The sequence below is a fragment of the Odocoileus virginianus genome, chromosome 7 (assembly GCF_023699985.2).
Source record: "Odocoileus virginianus isolate 20LAN1187 ecotype Illinois chromosome 7, Ovbor_1.2, whole genome shotgun sequence".
Classification (NCBI taxonomy): Eukaryota; Metazoa; Chordata; class Mammalia; order Artiodactyla; family Cervidae; genus Odocoileus; species Odocoileus virginianus.
Genome location: NC_069680.1, coordinates 68,897,771 through 68,916,115, shown reverse-complemented (window position 1 = coordinate 68,916,115; position 18,345 = coordinate 68,897,771). Strand labels below are relative to the sequence as shown.

Below are 18,345 nucleotides of genomic sequence, written 5' to 3'. Positions count from 1 at the left end.
GATAGGAGTGGGTATACTTATGGCTCAGCTGGTAAAGAATCTGCCTGCAATGCGGGAGACCTGGGTTCGATTCCTGGGTTGGGAAGATCCCCTGAAAAAGGAAAAGGCTACCCAATCCAGTAGTCTGGCCTGGAGAATTCCACGGACTATCAGTCCATGGGGTCACAAAGAGTTGGACATGACTGAGAGACTTTCACTTTCACTTTCCTTGTCTTGACAATGATCTTGGAGAAAAATCTTTCACTTTTTCACCACTGAGTAAAGTGTTAGCTGTGAGTTTGTCATATATGGCCTTTATTATGTTGAGCTGCATTTCTTCTATACACAATAGGTTAAGGATTTTTATCATGAAATGATGTATTGTGGCAAATAGTTTTCCTGCATCTATTGAGGTGATCATATAAATTTTATCTTTCATTCTATTAATGTGATGTGTCATATTTATTAAGTTGTATATGTTGAGCCATCCTTGCATGCCAAGGATAAATCCCAATTGGTCATTTTATAAAATCCTTTTAATGTGTTCTTGAATTTGATTTACTAAAATTCTTTGTATCTATATTCATCAGGGATATTGGTCTATATAGTTTTCTTTCCTTATACTCTCCTTATTTCACTTTGGTATAAGGGTAATTCTGGCCTTGCAGAATACACTTGGAAGTACTCCCTTCACTTCAATTTTCTGCAAGAGTTTTAGAAGAATTGGGATTAATTCTTTAAATCATTGGGAGAATTCACCAGTAAAGCCATCTGACCAGGGATTTTCTGTATTGAAAGTGAAAGTCACTCAGTCGTGTCCAACTCTTTGTGGCTCCCGTGGACTACAGTCCATGGAATTCTCCAGGCTAGAATACTTGCATGGGTAGCCTTTCCCTTCTCCAGGGAACCTTCCCAACCCAAGGATCAAACTCAGGTCTCTGGCATTGCAGGCGGATTCTTTACCAGCTGAGCCAAAATTACTTTATCAAGTTCTCTGCTTGTTTTTGGTTGATTTAAATTTTCTATTCCTGATTCAGTCTTGGTAGGTCATGTGTTTGTAGGTACTTATTCATTTCTTCTAGGTTATCTAATTCATTGGCATATAATTGTTCATATGCTCTTGTGATCCTAAGTATTTCTATAGTATCAATTGTAATACCTTCTCTTTCATTTATAATTTTAGCCATTTTCTCCTTTACCTAAAGTCTTGTCAATTATTTAAAATGTTTTAGAATAATGAGTTATTTGTTTAATTGACCCTTTTTACTGTTTTTCTGGTCGCTATTTCATTTGCTTCTGCTCTGATCCTATTTCCTTCTGTCTGTTAACATTGAGTTTAATTTGTTCTCCTTTTTCTAGTTTCAAGAAGTGTAAATTTAGGTTGTTTATTTGTTGTTGTTAGTCATGTCTGACATTTTGCGACCTTGTGGACTGCCGCACACCAGGCTTCCCTATCTTTCAATATCTCCTGGAGCTTGCTCAAGCTCATGTCCATTGAGTCGATGATGCCATCCAATCATCTCATCCCCTTCTCTTCCTGCCTTCAATCTTTCCCAGTATCAAGGTCATTTCCAATGAGTTGGCTCTTAGCATCAGGTGGCCAAAGTACTGGAGCTTCAGCATCAGTCCTTCCAACGAATATTCAGGGTTGATTTCCTTTAGGATTGACTGATTGGATGTCCTTGCAGTCCAAGGGACTCTTGAGTCTTCTCCAGCACCACAGTTCAGAAGCATGAATTCTTTGACGATCAGCCTTCTTTATGGTCCAACTCTCACAACCGAATATGACTACTAGAAAAACCATAGCTTTGACTATACGAACCTTTGCTTGCAAACTGAAGTCTCTGATTTTTAATACACTGTCTAGCTTTTGTCATTGCTTTTCTTCCAAGGAACAAGAGTCTTTTAATTTCCACAGTGATTTTGGAGCCAAAGAAAATACGGTCTCTCACTGTTTCCGTTGCTTCCCCACTTACTTGCCATGAAGTGATGGGACTGGATGCCATGATCTCCGTGGCATGTCATGATCTTTTTTGAATGTTGAGTTTTAAGCCAGCTTTTTCACTCTCCTCTTTCACTTTCATCAAGAGAATAATTAGTTCCTCTTTGCTTTCTGCCATAAGAGTGGTGTTATCTGCATTTCTGAGGTTATTGATACTTCTCCCAGCAATCTTGATTCTAGGCTGAGCTTCATCCAGCCTGGCATTTCACATGAAGTACTCTGTGTGTAAGTTAAATAAGCAGGGTGACAATATACAGTCTTGACATACTCCTTTCCCAATTTGGAACCAGTCTATTGTTCCATATACAGTTCTAACTATTGCTCCTTGACCTCCATACAAGTTTCTCAGGAGGCAGGTTGGGTGGTCTGGTATTCCTATCTCTTTAAGAATTTTCCACAGTTTATTGTGATCCACACAGTCAAAGTCTTTGGCATAGTCAATAAAGCAGAAGTAGATGTTTTTCTGGAACTCTCTTGCTTTTTCAATGATCCAGCAGATGTTGGCAATTTGATCTCTGGTTCCTCTGCCTTTTCTAAATCTAGCTTGAACATCTAGAACTTTTTGGTTTATGTCCTGTTGAAGCCTAGCTTGAAGGATTTTGAGCTATACCTTGCTAGCATGTGAAATTAGTGTGATTGTGCAGTAGTTTGAACAATCTTTGGTGTTTCCCTTCTTTTGAGATTGGGATGAAAACTGACTTTTCCCAATCCTGTGGCCACTACTGAGTTTTCCAAATTTGCTGGCATATTGAGTTCATCACTTTAACAGCATCATCTTTTAGGATTTGAAATAGCTCAGCTGGAATTCCATCACCTCCATTAGCTTTGTTCATTGTGATGCTTCCTAAGGCCCATTTGACTGCACACCCTGAATCTCTGGCTCTAGATGAGTGATCACATTATTGTGGTTATCCGGGTCATTACAACTTTTAAAAATACAGTTCTTCTGTGTTGCCACCTCTTCTTAATATCTTCTGCTTCTGTTAGGTCTTTACCATTTCTGTCCTTTATTGTACCCATCTTTGCATTAAATTTTCCCTTGGTATCTCTAATTTTATTGAAGCGATCTCTAGTCTTTCCCATTCTATAGTTTTCCTCTATTTCTTTGCATTGTTTACTTAAGAAGATTTTCTAATCTCTCCTTGCTATTCTTTGGAACTCTGCATTCAGATGGGTACAGCTTTCCTTTTCTCATTTGCCTTTTGCTTCTCTTCTTTACTCAGATATTTGTAAGGCCTCCTCAGACAACCACTTTGTCTTTTCCATTTCTTTTTCTTGGGGATAGTTTTGATCACCAGCTCCTGTACAGTGTTACAAATCTCTGTCCATAATTCTGTCTGAGTTTTCTAATTTCTTATTATTTGCAGCTGTCTCTAAAATTTCCTTTCATAACTAATTTCACAGCATCCCCTAGGATTCAATATGTGTATTTCCATTTTCATTTGGTGATCATTTTTTACTTTTTCGATTTCTTCTTTGGCCCAGTGATTGTTTAGAAAGGTGGTGTTTAGTTTCCACATATCTGTACATTTTCCAGCTTTCCTCTTGTTGTTGATTTCTAGTTTCAAAGCATTGTTATCAGAAAAGATAGCTGGTATGTTTTAGATTTTCTTAAATTTGCTAAGATTTGTGTTCTCTCATATGATCTACCTCAAAGAATGTTCCATGTACTATTGAAAAGACTATGAATTTTGCTATTGTTGGATGGAATGTTCTATATATATATCTGTTACATGCACTTGGTCTAAAGTATGTTTCAACTCCAACATTTTCTTGTTCATTTTCTGTCTGGATTATCTATCCATTGCTAACAGTAGAGTACAGATGCCCCCTACTGTAGTGGTTTGTTGTTGTTTTTGTTCTTGCCACAGTATGCAACTTGTGGAGTCCTTGTTCCCTGATCAGGGATCAAACCCATCCTCCCTGCAATGGAAGTACAGAGTCTGAACCACTGGACATCCAGGGCATTCCCTCCCTCATCATATTGTGTTCTCTTTCTCCCATTTTTATCCAGCCAGTCAATCTGTTTCTTTTGGTTGATGAATTGAGTCCGTTTATACTTAGAGTCCATTTATATCACCGACTTGATGGACATGAGTTTGAGCAAGTTCCAGGAGTTGGTGATGGATAGGGAAGCCTGACATGCTGCAGTCCATGGGGTCACAAAGAGTCAGACAGGACTGAGCGACTGGGTTGACTGATATTTAGAGTGATTTTTATATGTAACTACTAGCTACTGCTACCTTACTGTTTATCTTCGGATTTTTCATATGTCTTATTTTCCCCTCTGTTTCTGCCTACATTTATACCATATGTATGTACCATACAACTCCCACGGTTGTATGCTCTGCCTCTCCGTTTTTTGTTTCATGAATATATCCTAAATTTTTGCTTTTCATTACCATGAAAAGTAAAAGTTTTAGTCGCTCAGTTGTGTCTAACTCCTTGCAGTTTCAAGGGGTTATATAAATATAAAACAGCTCCTAGATAAAACAGTACATTTTATGCTGATAGCCTCTTATCATTAATTGTCTATGAAGTTGCCATCCTTTTACTTTTTTATTTATATATTTGATGTCAAAATTTGTCACTCTTTATGTTGTATATTTATTAACAAATTATAATGACTATAGTTGTTGCTAATACTCTTTTTTTAACCTTTATACTACATAGTTAAGATACCATTCTAATACAGAATGACAGTTTCCTGATTCTGTCCATATTTTACCTTTACCAGAGTGCTGTACTTTCACATGTTTTCATGTCATAAATTAGCATCTTTTTATTTCAGCTCAAATAACTCCTTTCAGAATTTCTTGCATGGTAGATCTAATGTTGGTGAACTCCCTTAGTTTTTGTTTGGGAAGACCTTTATTTCTCCATATATCAAGGATAACTTTGCTAGATAAAATCTTTTGTATTTATTTTTAATTGGAGGATAATTGCTTTACAATATTGTGTTGGCTTCTGCCATACATAAACATGAATCAGCCAAAGATATACATATGTCCCCTCCCTCTTAAGTCTCCCACCCAACTCCCACACCATCCCACCCCTCTAGGTTGTCACAGGGCCCTGAAGTGAACTCCTTGCATCATACAGAAAATTCCCACTGGCTATCTATTTTACATATGGTAATATAGATGTTTCAATGCTACTGTCTCAAGTTGTCCCACCCTCTCCTTCCACCATGTGTCCACCAACTCTTTTCTATGTCTGCATCTCTATTTGTTGTTGTTGTCCAGTTGCTCAGTCATGTCAGACTCTTTGCGACCCCATGGACTGAAGCACACCAGGCTTCCCTATCCTTCACCATTTCCTGAAGTTTGCTCAAACTCACGTCCATTGAGTCGGTGATGCCGTCCAACCATCTCATCATCTGTCATCCCCTTCTCCTTCTGCCCTCAATATTTCCCAGCATCAGAGTCTTTCCCAGTGAGTCAGTTCTTTGCATCAACTGGCCAAAGTATTGGAGCTTCAGCATCAGTCCTTCCAATGAATATTCAGGGTTGATTTCCTTTAGGATTGATTGGTTTGATCTCCTTCCTATCCAAGGGACTCTCAAGAGTCTTCTCCAGCATCATAGTTTCAAGGCATCAATTCTTCGGCACTCTGCCTTTTTTATTTTCCAACTCTCATATCCATTCATGACTAAGGAAAAACAAAAGCTTTGACTAGATGGACCTTTGTAGGGAAAAGCATCTCTATTGCTGTGCTGCAAACTGATTCATCAGTATCATTTTTTTAGATTTCATATATATGTGTTAATATATGATATTTTTCTCTTTCTGACTTATTTCAGTCTATATAACAGGCTCTAGGTTCATCTGCTTCACTACAACTGACTCAAGTGTGTTCACTTTTATGGCTGAGTAATATTCCATTGTGTATATGTACCACAACTTCAAAATCCATTCATCTGTTGATGGACATCTAGGTTGCTTCCATGTCCTAGCTGTTGTAAATAGTGCTGCAGTGAACATTGGATTGCATGTGTCTTTTTGAATTATGGTTTTCTTTGGGTATATGCCCAGTAGTGGGACTGCTGGCTCATATGGTAGCTCTATTTTCAGTTTTTTAAGAAACTTCCATGCTGTTCCCCATAGTGGCTGTATCAACTTACATGACCCCCAATAGTGCAAGAAGGTCACCTTTTCTCCACATCCTACCCAGCATGTATTGTTTGTAGATTTTTTGATGATGGCCATTCTGACCAGTGTGAGATGATACTTCATTATAGTTTTGATTTGCATTTCTCTAATAACAAGCTATGTTGAACATTTTTTCACTAGATAAAGTATTCTTGAACTGTATGTTTACAGTTTTCTTTCTATAAGGCTATGATGAGCTCGGGTAATAGATATTCTGGAGGCTAGTAATACAGATACATTTAGGAGTGGAACTTCTAGTGAATTAAAGGGGCGAATGCCTGTTCATGGGCAGCATCTGCCTAGCTCAGGCATAGGGATGAGACTTGAGTCTCATAAAGGGAGTCTCATAAAGCCTCCAAAAAAGCCAATAAAAAAGCAGGACTTCTGAGATAATAAAGAGGGCTATTCCATATCAAAGTCATTTTTGAACAACTTGTGCGTGATGACCTTGGAAAGTGCTTTCTCAGATAATATCTCCTCACCATTGATATATTGTTAAAGAATTAGTTAATGAACCTAATGTTAATAGTATTGTAGAGTTAAAATGAAATTATATAATTAGATTTAGTGTTATTCAATTCAGTTCAGTTCAGTCGTTCAGTCGTGCCCGACTGTGACCCCATGAACCGCAGCATACCAAGCCTCCCTGTCTATCACGAACTCCCGGAGTCCACCCAAACCCATGTCCATTGAGTCAGTGATGCTATCCAACCATCTTATCCTCTGTTGTCCCCTTCTCCTTCTGCCTTCAATCTTTCCCGGCATCAGGGTCTTTTCAAATGAGTCAGCTCTTTGCATCAAGTGGCCAAAGTATTGGAGTTTCAGCTTCAACATCAGTCCTTCCAATGAACACCCAGGACTGATCTCCTTTAGGATGGACTGGTTGGGTCTCCTTGCAGTCCAAGGGACTCTCAAGAGTCTTCTCCAACACCACAGTTCAAAAGCATCAATTCTTCAGCACTCAACTCTCTTTATAGTCCAACTCTCACATCCATACATGACTACTGGAAAAATCGTAGTCTTGACTAGATGGACCTTTGTTGACAAAGTAATGTCTCTGCTTTTTAATATGCTGTCTAGGTTGGTCATAACTTTCCTTCCAAGGAGTAAGCATCTTTTAATTTCATGGCTGCAATCACCATCAGCAGTGATTTTGGAGCCCAGAAAAATAAAGTCAGCCACTGTTTCCACTGTTTCCCCATCTATTTGCCATGAAGTGATGGGACCAGATGCCATGATCTTAGTTTTCTGAATGTTGAACGTTAAGCCAGCTTTTTCACTCTCATCTTTCTCTTTCATCAAGAGGTCCTCTAGTTCTTCACTTTCTGCCATAAGTGTGGTGTCATTTGCATATCTGAGGTTATTGGTATTTCTCCCAGCAATCTTGATTCCAGCTTGTGCTTCATCCAGCCCAGCATTTCTCATGATGTACTCTGCATATCAGTTAAATAAGCAGGGTGACAATATACAGCCTTGACGTACTCCTTTTCCTATTTGGAGCCAGTATGTTGTTCCATGTCCAGTTCTAACTGTTGCTTCCTGACCTGCATACAGGTTTCTCAACAGGCAGGCCAGGTGGTCTGGTATTCCCATCTCGCTCAGAATATTCCACAGTTTATTGTGATCCACACAGTTGAAGGCTTTGGAGTAGTCAATAAAGCAGAAATAGATGTTTCTCTGGAACTCTCTTGCTTTTTCAATGATACAGTGGATGTTGGCAATTTGATCCCTGGTTCCTCTGCCTTTTCTAAAACCAGCTTGAACATGTGGAAGTTCACGGTTCACATATTACTGAAGCCTGGCTTGGAGAATTTTGAGCATTACTTTACTAGCATGTGAGATGAGTGCAATTGTGTGGTAGTTTGAGCATTCTTTGGCATTTCCTTTCTTTGGGATTGGAATGAAAACAGACCTTTTCCAGTCCTGTGGCCACTGCTGAGTTTTCCAAATTTGCTGTCATATTGAGCGCAGCACTTTCACAGCATCATCTTTTAGGATTTGAAATAGCTCAACTGGGATTGGTGTTATTAGAAGAGCTGAAATAGCTCCTGTGAGGGGTCAGGGACTGGGATTTACTGTATAATATGCAGGGGTTTGGTGGGTCATTATATGTTATCCTGTAGATAAAGACTTACTAATAGGGTAAATACATAAGCATAAATACATAAGCTGTTGAATTTACAACAGCAAATTCAGGGATAGTAAGGAATATATGGATAATAAATGTAGTGAGGGCCGTGGTGGTGCTGATGTTTATTAACACCAGGGTTACTCCTGCCATTAGAAGAATTAATAAGCGCCCTGCTACAGCATTAGCTGTTAGTCCTATGCCCAAAGCTACTAGTTGAATAAATAAGTCAATGGTTTTGATAAGAAATATTGATAAAATAGTAATAAGTAATGTTGATATATCTAGTTGTGGCATATCATTAAGGGGAATTTTGACTCCCAACCTTTAACTTAAAACATTTATGCTAATTTATCTTCTTAATTTATAATATCAATGCAGATCATTTTTCAAAGTATTTTGCAACACTAGTTCAAGACAATAGGTATAAAACTATGATTTGATTTACAAATTTCTGAACATTGTGTTAGTCACTCAGTCATGTCTAACTCTTTGTGACCCCATGGACTAGCCTGCCAAGCTCCTCTGTCCGTGGAATTCTTCAGGAAAGAATACTGGAATAGGCTAGAGGAGGAAATGGCAACCCACTCCAGTATTCTTGCCTGGAAAATTCCATAGATACAGGAGCCTGGCGGGCTAAAATCCATAGGGTCACAAAGAGTCAGGCATGACTGAAAACACTCAAAGTAAACCAAAAAAAAATTAAGAAAGTAGAAACAGGATCATACATATTGATAATTAACTTAAATGTAAGTAGATTAAATGCACCAACCAAAAAACATAGACTTGCTGGCTGGCTGAAAACATGTACATGTATGCACTTCCACTTAATCCCCAAAATTGTATGTAATTATCTTATATTGTTAGATTAATGATGTTTCCATTATGGCTTGCAATTGTAATTATCTTTTATTTTTTGTCTGGCTATTTATAACGAAAACAGATAAACATCTTTCACTATTGTGATTATATAACTATTATTCAGTTAATATCATTTTATCATAATTGGCCAACAGAAAACAATAAAATTCTATACCTCCAAAACTACCATTTAATAGAAAAACCTGTAACCACTTTTTAAAATCCAGATGCATATCAGGCTTATCTTGGAACATTTAGAAAAAGAAAAAAAAGAATACTATTGTCCTTTCTAGAAATATGTCCTGTTTTGTTGTCTGGTCTATAGTCTGTTTTCATAAATTTTCTATGTAGGCTAGACAAAACAAATGTATAACCTGCCATTTTGTGGTTCAGTGTGTTTTAGGCACATATAAATTATATCCTCAACACATATAGAGCAAAAAACTCATAGAACAAGGGAAATTGTGTCAAATATTTAAAAAAATAATAATAATACTGGAATGAGTAGCCATTTCCTTCTCCAAGGGCTCTTCCTAACCCAGGGCTTTAACCTGGGTCTCCTATATTGCAGGCAGATTCTTTACCATCTCAGCCACCAGAGAACACTGCCCATAGTATAAACCTGGTATTGTTGATACATGAGTTGTCTGATTTAGGCATCCTGGAATCACATATGTCTTCAGACCTAAAGAAGGCACATCTCATAAGTCTAATATATCTTCTAAGGAAATTAATATTTCAATTGTTATTTCTATGGGTAATACAACTCAGTTATCTTCTAATAATTTTAATAACTCCTCATTTTAGGTGTGATGTTGGGATTATATAAGAATCAAAGTTTAAATCTTCATAATCTGTATACTCATAACTTCAATATTTGGTGTCCCATAGCCTTCACAGTAAGAGAAGGATTATTGATTTTGTCTATGATGTACAGAATTTGTAATGATGGTAGGGCAATTAGAATAATGGTTGGGAAAATTGTTCAGATGGTCTCCACTTCTTATGCATCTATTGTACTTGTATGTATTAGCGTGGTTGTTAGTATTGGTGAGATAATAAGAGCATTGAAGAGCTAATTCAAAAGACAATTATTAATGTATGATCATGAAGATGTACTAATTCTATAATAGGTGATGTTGCATCTTGAAAGCCTAGTTAGAGGGGATATGCCATGGAGATTTACAGGGTTTTCACCTATAATTTAACTTTGACACAGTTATGTAAAATCTTACCAATATCTTATTTATTGATTAATGTATAATGGCTATGATGGTTGCTTGAAACCAGTAGTAGAGGTTGGACTCCTTCCTGTTTTAGCTATCTTAATTTAATGTTAAGTGGGCTCCTCTTCAAATGTGTGATATGGTGGTTGATGTCTGTTTAGTCACTTTAGATTTGTAGTAGTTAGATCTACTGTTAGGACTTCTCGTTTTGATGCAAGTGCTTCTCAAGTAATGAAAATTATTAATATAACTGCTGCTAATGAAATGAGTGAATCTATTGATTAAATAGTATTTCACATTGTGTATGCATCTGGGTTGTCACAATATCACCATGGTGTTCCAGACAAACACAAGAAGTGTTGTGGGAAGAAGGTTATATTTATATCTACAATTATAATTATGAAATGAATTTTTGCTCTTGTAGAATTGAAAATATTGCCTGAGAATAGTGGAAATAAGTACACAAAGCTTCCTAAAATGGCTCTTAGTGAAAGTACATAGTGGAAATGTGCAACTACATAATATGTGTCATGAAGGACAGTGTCTAATGATGAATTAACCAGGACAATTCCTGTTAATCCTCCTACTGTAAAAAGGAAGATGAAGCCCAGGTCTCACATTAGGATGAGATTATTTGATACTACCTCCATGAAGTATTGCTAATCAACTAAAAACTTTTAACCCTGTTGGAATAGCAATAATTATAGTGGTTAATGTATTCACATGTTTGAACATCTATGCCTACTTAAACATATGGTTTCCATTGTTTCCCCATGTATTTGTCATGAAACGATGGGACTGGATGCCATATCTTAGTTTTCTGAGTGTTGAGTTTTAAGCCAACTATTCCACTCTCCTCTTTTCATTTTCATCAAGAGGCTCTTTAGTTTTTCTTCACTTTCTGCCATAAGGGTGATGTCAGCTGCGTATCTGAGGTTATTGATATTTCTCCCAGCAATCTTGATTCCAGCTTGTGCTTCACCCAGCCTGGCATTTCGCATGATGTACTCTGCATATAAGTTAAATAAGCTTGTTCCTTGGAAGAAAAGCTATGACCAACCTAGACAGCATATTAAAAAGCAGACATTGCTTTACCAACAAAGGTCCATCTAGTCAAAGCTAGGGTTTTCCCAGTAGTCATGGATGTGAGAGTTGGACTGTAAAGAAAGCTGAGAGCCAAAGAATTGATGATTTTGAACTGGGGTGTTGGAGAAAACTCTTGAGAGTCCCCTGGACTGCAAGGTAATCCAACCAGTCCATCCTAAGGGAAATCATTCCTGAATATTCATTGGAAGGACTGAGGCTGAAGCTGAAATTCCAATACTTTGGCCACCTGACGCAAAGAACTGACTCTTTGGGAAAGATTGAAGGCTGGAGGAGAAGGGGACAACAGAGGATGAGATGGATGGCATCACTGATGCAATGGACATGAGTTCGAGTTCAGTTCAGCTCAGTTCAGTCACTCAATCATGTACGACTCTGCTACCCCATGAACCACAGCACGCCAGGCCACATTGTCCATCACCAACTCCCGGAGTTTACCCAAACTCATGTCCATTGAATCGGTGATGCCATCCAACCATCTCATCCTCTGTCATCCCTTTCTCCTCCTGCCCTCAACCTTTCCCAGCATCAAGGTATTTTCAAATGAATCAGCTCTTCGCATCAGGTGGCCAAAGTATTGGAGTTTCAGCTTCAACATCAGTCCTTCCAATGAACATTCAGGTCTGATTTCCTTTAGGAACTGATTTCCTTTAGGAACTGATTTCCTTTAGGATGAGTTTGAGTAGGCTCCAGGAATTGATGATGGACAGGGAAGCCTGACATGCTGCAGTCCTTGGGGTCACAAAGAGTCGGACATGACTGAGCAACTGAACTAAACTGAAACATGTGGTGGGCTCATACCATGAAATCTAAAAATCTAACTGATATTATAGCTCATATTATACATATATACAAAAAGACTCCCTTTCCCCTAAATAATAGGTTACAATGCATGAAATTTCAAATCCAAGTACAATTAAAATATGGACTTAAGAATGTCTGACAAATCAAAACAGATGTTGGTAGAGGATCAGGTCTCCTCCTCCTACAGGACCAAAAGGTTGTATTTAGGTTTCAGTCTATTAACAGCATAGTAATTCCAGCTGCTAGTACAGGTAATGATAATAGTAATAGTACAACTGTAATTAAAATCAATCACACAAATAATGGTATTTGGTATTGGGATATAGCAGGTGGTTTTATATTAAACTGTGGTACTAAAGTTAATAGTACCTAAAATTGGGGAAACACCTGCTATGTGTAGAGAAAAGAAAATAATAATAAGACCTACTGATGCTCCAGTATGAGCCAAGCTTCTGGCTAGATGTGAAGAGACAGTTCAACCTGTACCGGCACTGGCCTCAACTATTGATAATGCTAGTAGTAATAAGAAAGAGGGTGGAAGTAATCAGAAGCTTATTTATATGGGGAAAGGCTATGTCAGGGGCTCCAATCATCAGAGGAACAAATCAGTTCCCAAAGCCACCAATTATAATGGGCATGACTATAAAGAAAATTATCACAAATGCGTGAGTAGTTACAGCTACGTTATAGATTTGGTCATCTCCAAGTAGTGTTCCAGGTCGATCTAATTCAGCTTGAAACAGGAGACTTAGGGTTGTACCTAATATTTCAGCTCAGAACAACTGATATAAAGTATCAGTGCTTTATATATTTATGATTAGTTGAGAATAATCAGCTATTTATGGATATAAGTAGAATGGGTGAGTAAACATTAGACTCTAAATGTAAAAACAGGAATTTGAACACCCTTTTTACAAAGTCTTGTGGTGAATTTTACATATTGCAAATTCAAAGCAGCTTCAGTTCTGTCAAGACTTCTCCAGGCTTTCTTTCCCACCCCCTGGTAACAGGAGAAGCAGATTGAAACCAGCTGACTAGGGCATTTAGGTGTTAACTAAAAATTTGTGAAAAGTGTATTTCACCAATCTACTGAGGATTTAATTAGATTAACTGTTTGATTTGCATTTAATTGATGTAGGATATAGTTTTGCAAACCTCATTGAATAGGAATTAAGTAAATTATACTTGCTTAGGGTTTTGAAGACTCTTGGTCTGTCTAATCTAAATTCCTATTCCAATACTGAGAGGACTGGTGTCAAAGGTAAGAGTTTTGTAGATATTACAATTATGTTTGGTAGAAAAATTATTTATTTTGTGGAATCAAATTGTCATTTTATGTTATTTATGGAGGGAAATATGGTTAGTGCTGTGGAGTATGTGAGTTGTATACAGAAATATAGATTAAGTACTGCTGTGATAGCTATTAGTGTGGATAGAATAATACTGTTATTTTTGTTATTTCTTGAATTATTATTCATTTGGGTATGAACTCTGCTAGTGGTGAGAGACCCCCTATTGATAATAGAGAGATGAGGATGAGGTTTGTAATAATGAGTATTTTGTTTCAAGTAAATGATAGTATAGTGGTGGTTGGATTATAAATAGATGTTATGACTATAGTGAGAGTCATAAATTATGAATTTTAGGATTGTTATAGTTGGGTTATATAAAAACTGTTATTCATTCCCTCTGAGCAATTGATAAATAGGCTATAATTTTTCATAGCTGTATTTGGTTTAATCCCCCTCAGCTTCTGATGAAGATCGATAATATGGATACAGTTAGTATAAGATTTGGGAGAAGGAAATGGTAACCCACTCCAGTATTCTTGCCTGGAAAATCACATGGACAGAGGAACCTAGTGGGCAACACCCAAAGGGGTCGCAAAGAGTTGGACATGACTGAATGACTAACACATACACACAGTATGAGATTTAGGTTAAGTGATAATAGAGGTTTGATATGGTATGGATGTAAGTGCGAGTTTTTGTCATATTAATAAAATTAGGCCCATTTTTAATGTGACTTTGGGTACTCAGAAATGGAATGGGGATAGTCCTAGTTTCATCACTAGGGCTATTGTTAGTATTTTTTATGCTGTCGGGTTAAATATTTTTGTAATAGTTCATTGGTCAGAGAATAATAATAACAGCTATTATAAGTAGTATTGATGTGGTAGTTTGTGTTAGAAAATATTTAGTAGATGCTTCTATGACTCATGGATTGAAATTTTGTATTATAATAGGAATAATGACTAGCATATTTATTTCAAAGTTAATTCAGACTTATAGTGAGAGCTGATTAGTACAGTTATGGTTCCTGAAATGATGATTGACAGGATAATAATAAAGTTGATGGGATCTATTAGTACAAGAAGGATATAAACCAACATTTTCAGGGTATGGGTGCAATAGCTTATTTAGCTGACCTTACTATGTAGAATGTGGTATGTTATGACGGGATGAAGAATTTTGGAGTTTTAAGCGTGGGTTCAATTCCTATAATTCTAGATATAAAGATGATTTAAACCTCTGCTATTTACTCTATCAAAGTAACTCTTTTATGAGACATATTTCTTGTGTTTGTGGGGGAATATTTGATATTATAATAGGTAATGAAACATATCATATGCATTAAGCTAGTGTTGGCAATAGGAAGCTTTTCCAGAGTATATGTATTAATCAATTATATCAGAATCTGGGATGTATGCCTATGTGCATGCATACTTTGTTGCTCAGTCGTGTCTGACTCTTTGTGACCCCCATGAACCACAGCCTGCCAGGCTCCTCTGTCCATTCTCCAGGCAAGAACACTGGAGTGAGAGGCCATTTCCTTCTCCAGGGGATCTTCCCGACCCAGAGATTGAACCCAGGTCTCAGGCATATTCTTTACTGCCTGAGCCACCAGGGAAGCCCTAGGATGCTCAAATTCATAGGAAGGAGATTACTAATAATAGTGTTTTAATAATAAAGGTGATTGTGTATAGCTCTGGTGTATATGGGTTATAGAATGCTCCTAGGAATTAAGTTGCTGTGAAAGTATTTATTATTATAATGTTGATACATTCTGCTATGAAAAATAGGGAAAATGGGACTGCTCCATATTCTGCATTGAAGCCTGATAAAAGTTTGGATTCTCCTTCTGTTAAGTCAAAAGGGGCTCTATTGGTTTCTGCTAAGGTGGAAATAAATCACATTATGCCTAGGCATCAAAATAGGAAGAGTAACCATAATTGTTCCTGAAATGAGGGTCAAGAGAGTGAAAGATCCATTTATTAGGAGAACTGATAGAATAATTGCTAGTGTTGCTTCATATGAACTTGTGTGTGCTACTGCTCGTAGAGCTCCAGTCAGTGCTTATTTTGAATTGAAAGCCCATCCAGATCATAGGATCAAGTATACGGCTAGATTTGATAAAGTGAAAGTCGCTCAGTCATGTCCGACTCTTAGCAACCACATGGCTTATATAGTCCATCGAATTCTCCAGGCAAGAATACTGGAGTGGGTAGATGTTCCCTTCTCCAGGGGATCTTCCCAATACAGGGATCTAACCAGATCTCCCACATTGCAGGTGGATTCTTTACCAACTGAGCCATCAGGGAAGCCCAGACTTGATATGGCTAATATAAATAAACTCCAAGATTTATATTAATGAGGGGGTCAGGTATGGGTAGGGAAATTCATATAGTTAGGGGTAAGGTTAGGGCCAGCATTGGTGTGATAAGTAGGGAGAAGGAGGATGTAGCCTGTTGTAGTGGCTTTTTAATGAATAATTTGACTGCACCAGCAATGAGTTGTAATAGACCACATGGTCCTATGACATTTGGCCCTTTTCAGAATTGTATATAACCTAAAATTTTTTGTTCAACTATTGTCAAGAATTCTATGGCTTAAAGAATAGGAATAATAAGTATTAGAACATTAATTATGAACATTTTGTTAGGCAGAGGATTTGAACCTCTGGTGATAAAGGATTAAGTTCTAGACAATTACAAGGTTATGCCATCTTAACTAAACCCTGGTCTTGGGTAGAACTTTGTACTTGTTAATTAAAGTACAAATTAATATCAGTAATTACTTTTAAGATGCCTATTTGAAGTGGGCCTTATTTCTCTTATTCTTTCTGGGAGAAATGTAGATAGAAACCAATGTGGATTCCTCTGATCTGAACTTGTAATACACAGGACTTTAATCATTGTACAAATGAAACTTTAATAACATTTACACCCTTGGGATGTCCTGATCCAACATCAAGGTCATAAACCTATTGTTGATATGAACTAAATAGGATTATGTTGTTATCCCTAGGGTAACTTGTTCTGTTGGTCATTTTTTGGTTGGGGGATCAAAAGGTGATACTATGTTTTGACTGATATGTCTAGGCTTTAATCACTTGGAGGATTTTTTGTTCTCTAAGTTCACCCCAACCAAAATTATCAATCCATATAAAATTTTGTTTTATTTGATAGCTTAATTATATTCTTTTGGGTTAATTAAAGTTGCATAGGGTCTTTTTGTCTCATTTAGTTATTCCCACCTCTTTGTGAGAAGGTCAGTTCCACTGGTTAAAAGTAAGAGACAGTAAAACTGTCCTGTGGCCTTTCATACAAGTCCTTATTTAGAGAACAAATGACTGTGCTACCTTTTCAGGGTCAGGATACTGTGTCTGTTTAATGGTTGTCATTGGGCAGGCAGTGCCTCTAATACTAGTTATTAGAGAGGTGATGTTTTTGGTAAACAAATGAGGTTTGTGTTTGCTAAGCTCCTTTTACTTTTTCAGATCTTTCCCTGGGTTCATGCCTGTGTTAGATTAACACTATCTATAATAAATCATTTGATATTGAGTTAATTATCAGCACTTTGGGCTTCCCTGGTGGCTCAGATGGTAAAGAATCTGCCTGCAGTGCAGGAGACCTGGGTTCAGTCCCTGGTCAGGAAGATCCCCTGGGAGAAGAGAATGGCTATCCACTCCAGTATTCTTGCCTGGGAAATCCCATGGACAGAGAAGCCTGGCAGGCTATAGTCCATGGGTCACAAAGAGTTGAACACAAATTTCATTTTCATCAGTATATTGTTAGTTACTGATGTAAACTTATGCAAGGAGAAATATTTCTTGTTACTCATATTAACATTATAGCTTCTATTATTTAATAGATTAGTCCAGTAATAAATCTATGAGTTGATTTAATTATTGGTATTAAGGAAGGATTATTGTTGAGACTGAACACTTTCTTAATTGATGGCTGCTTTTAAGCCAAGCATGGTGCTATTTATTGTTACTCTAATCAAGGCTGTGCTCATTTCTAAAAAGCTGTACCGTCTTAGGCTAACATTTAAAAATACAAAAATCCCATGGACAGAGGAGTCTGCTAGGCTACAGTCCATGGGTTCGCAAAAGAGTTGGACACAACTAAGCGACCGAACACACACTATGAAGGGTTTTTTGGTATTTTTAAAGTTGAATTAAAATTTGTTTTCTGGACAACCTGCTCATTAGGCTCACCAGGCTCATTAAACTTGTCACTCCACTTACAAATCTTCCTATTTTGCTACATAGATGAGTTTGTTTTAAAACTGTTCATAAGTACCTCATCTGGATTCGGGTTATTTAACTAAAGTTCTCTTTGTTAAAGTTTTGCTAGTAAAATCATGTAAAAGGTACAAGGAGTAATCTTTGTTTTTTGTTGCTTTTAATGCTTTTTTTTAATTGTTACCTGGTGGTACTTTCTCTGTAGCACCAAAGATATTTTAAATTTCTATCTTCTATACTTTGAATATTTGAGTGAATGTTTAATTTACTTATACTAGTACCTTGAGGAAAGGAGTGGGCTAGATTTTGTTCAAGAAATTCATAGATGATATCTCCCAGGTGTAAAGTAGGTACTTTATTTAACCTATCTTTTAATTTATTCAAGCACATTTTCCAGTATGCTTCCCTTGTTACAACTTGTCTCCTCTCGTATGATTAGTGTTTGCTAATAGATTGTAGATAATTTATTATATTATTTGAGGAGAGAGACAGGTAGTGTGCATTTCATTTTATTCAATTCAGCATGCTATTCTTAATTTACTACTAAATCCTCCTTTGGTC

At 37.1% G+C, this 18,345-nt stretch overlaps 1 pseudogene; it reads right to left on the bottom strand.

The window, feature by feature from the left end:
- Nucleotides 1–6,297: 6,297 nt before the first annotated feature.
- LOC139035896 (cytochrome c oxidase subunit 3-like) lies at nt 6,298–8,238 on the bottom strand (annotated as a pseudogene).
- Nucleotides 8,239–18,345: the final 10,107 nt, after the last annotated feature.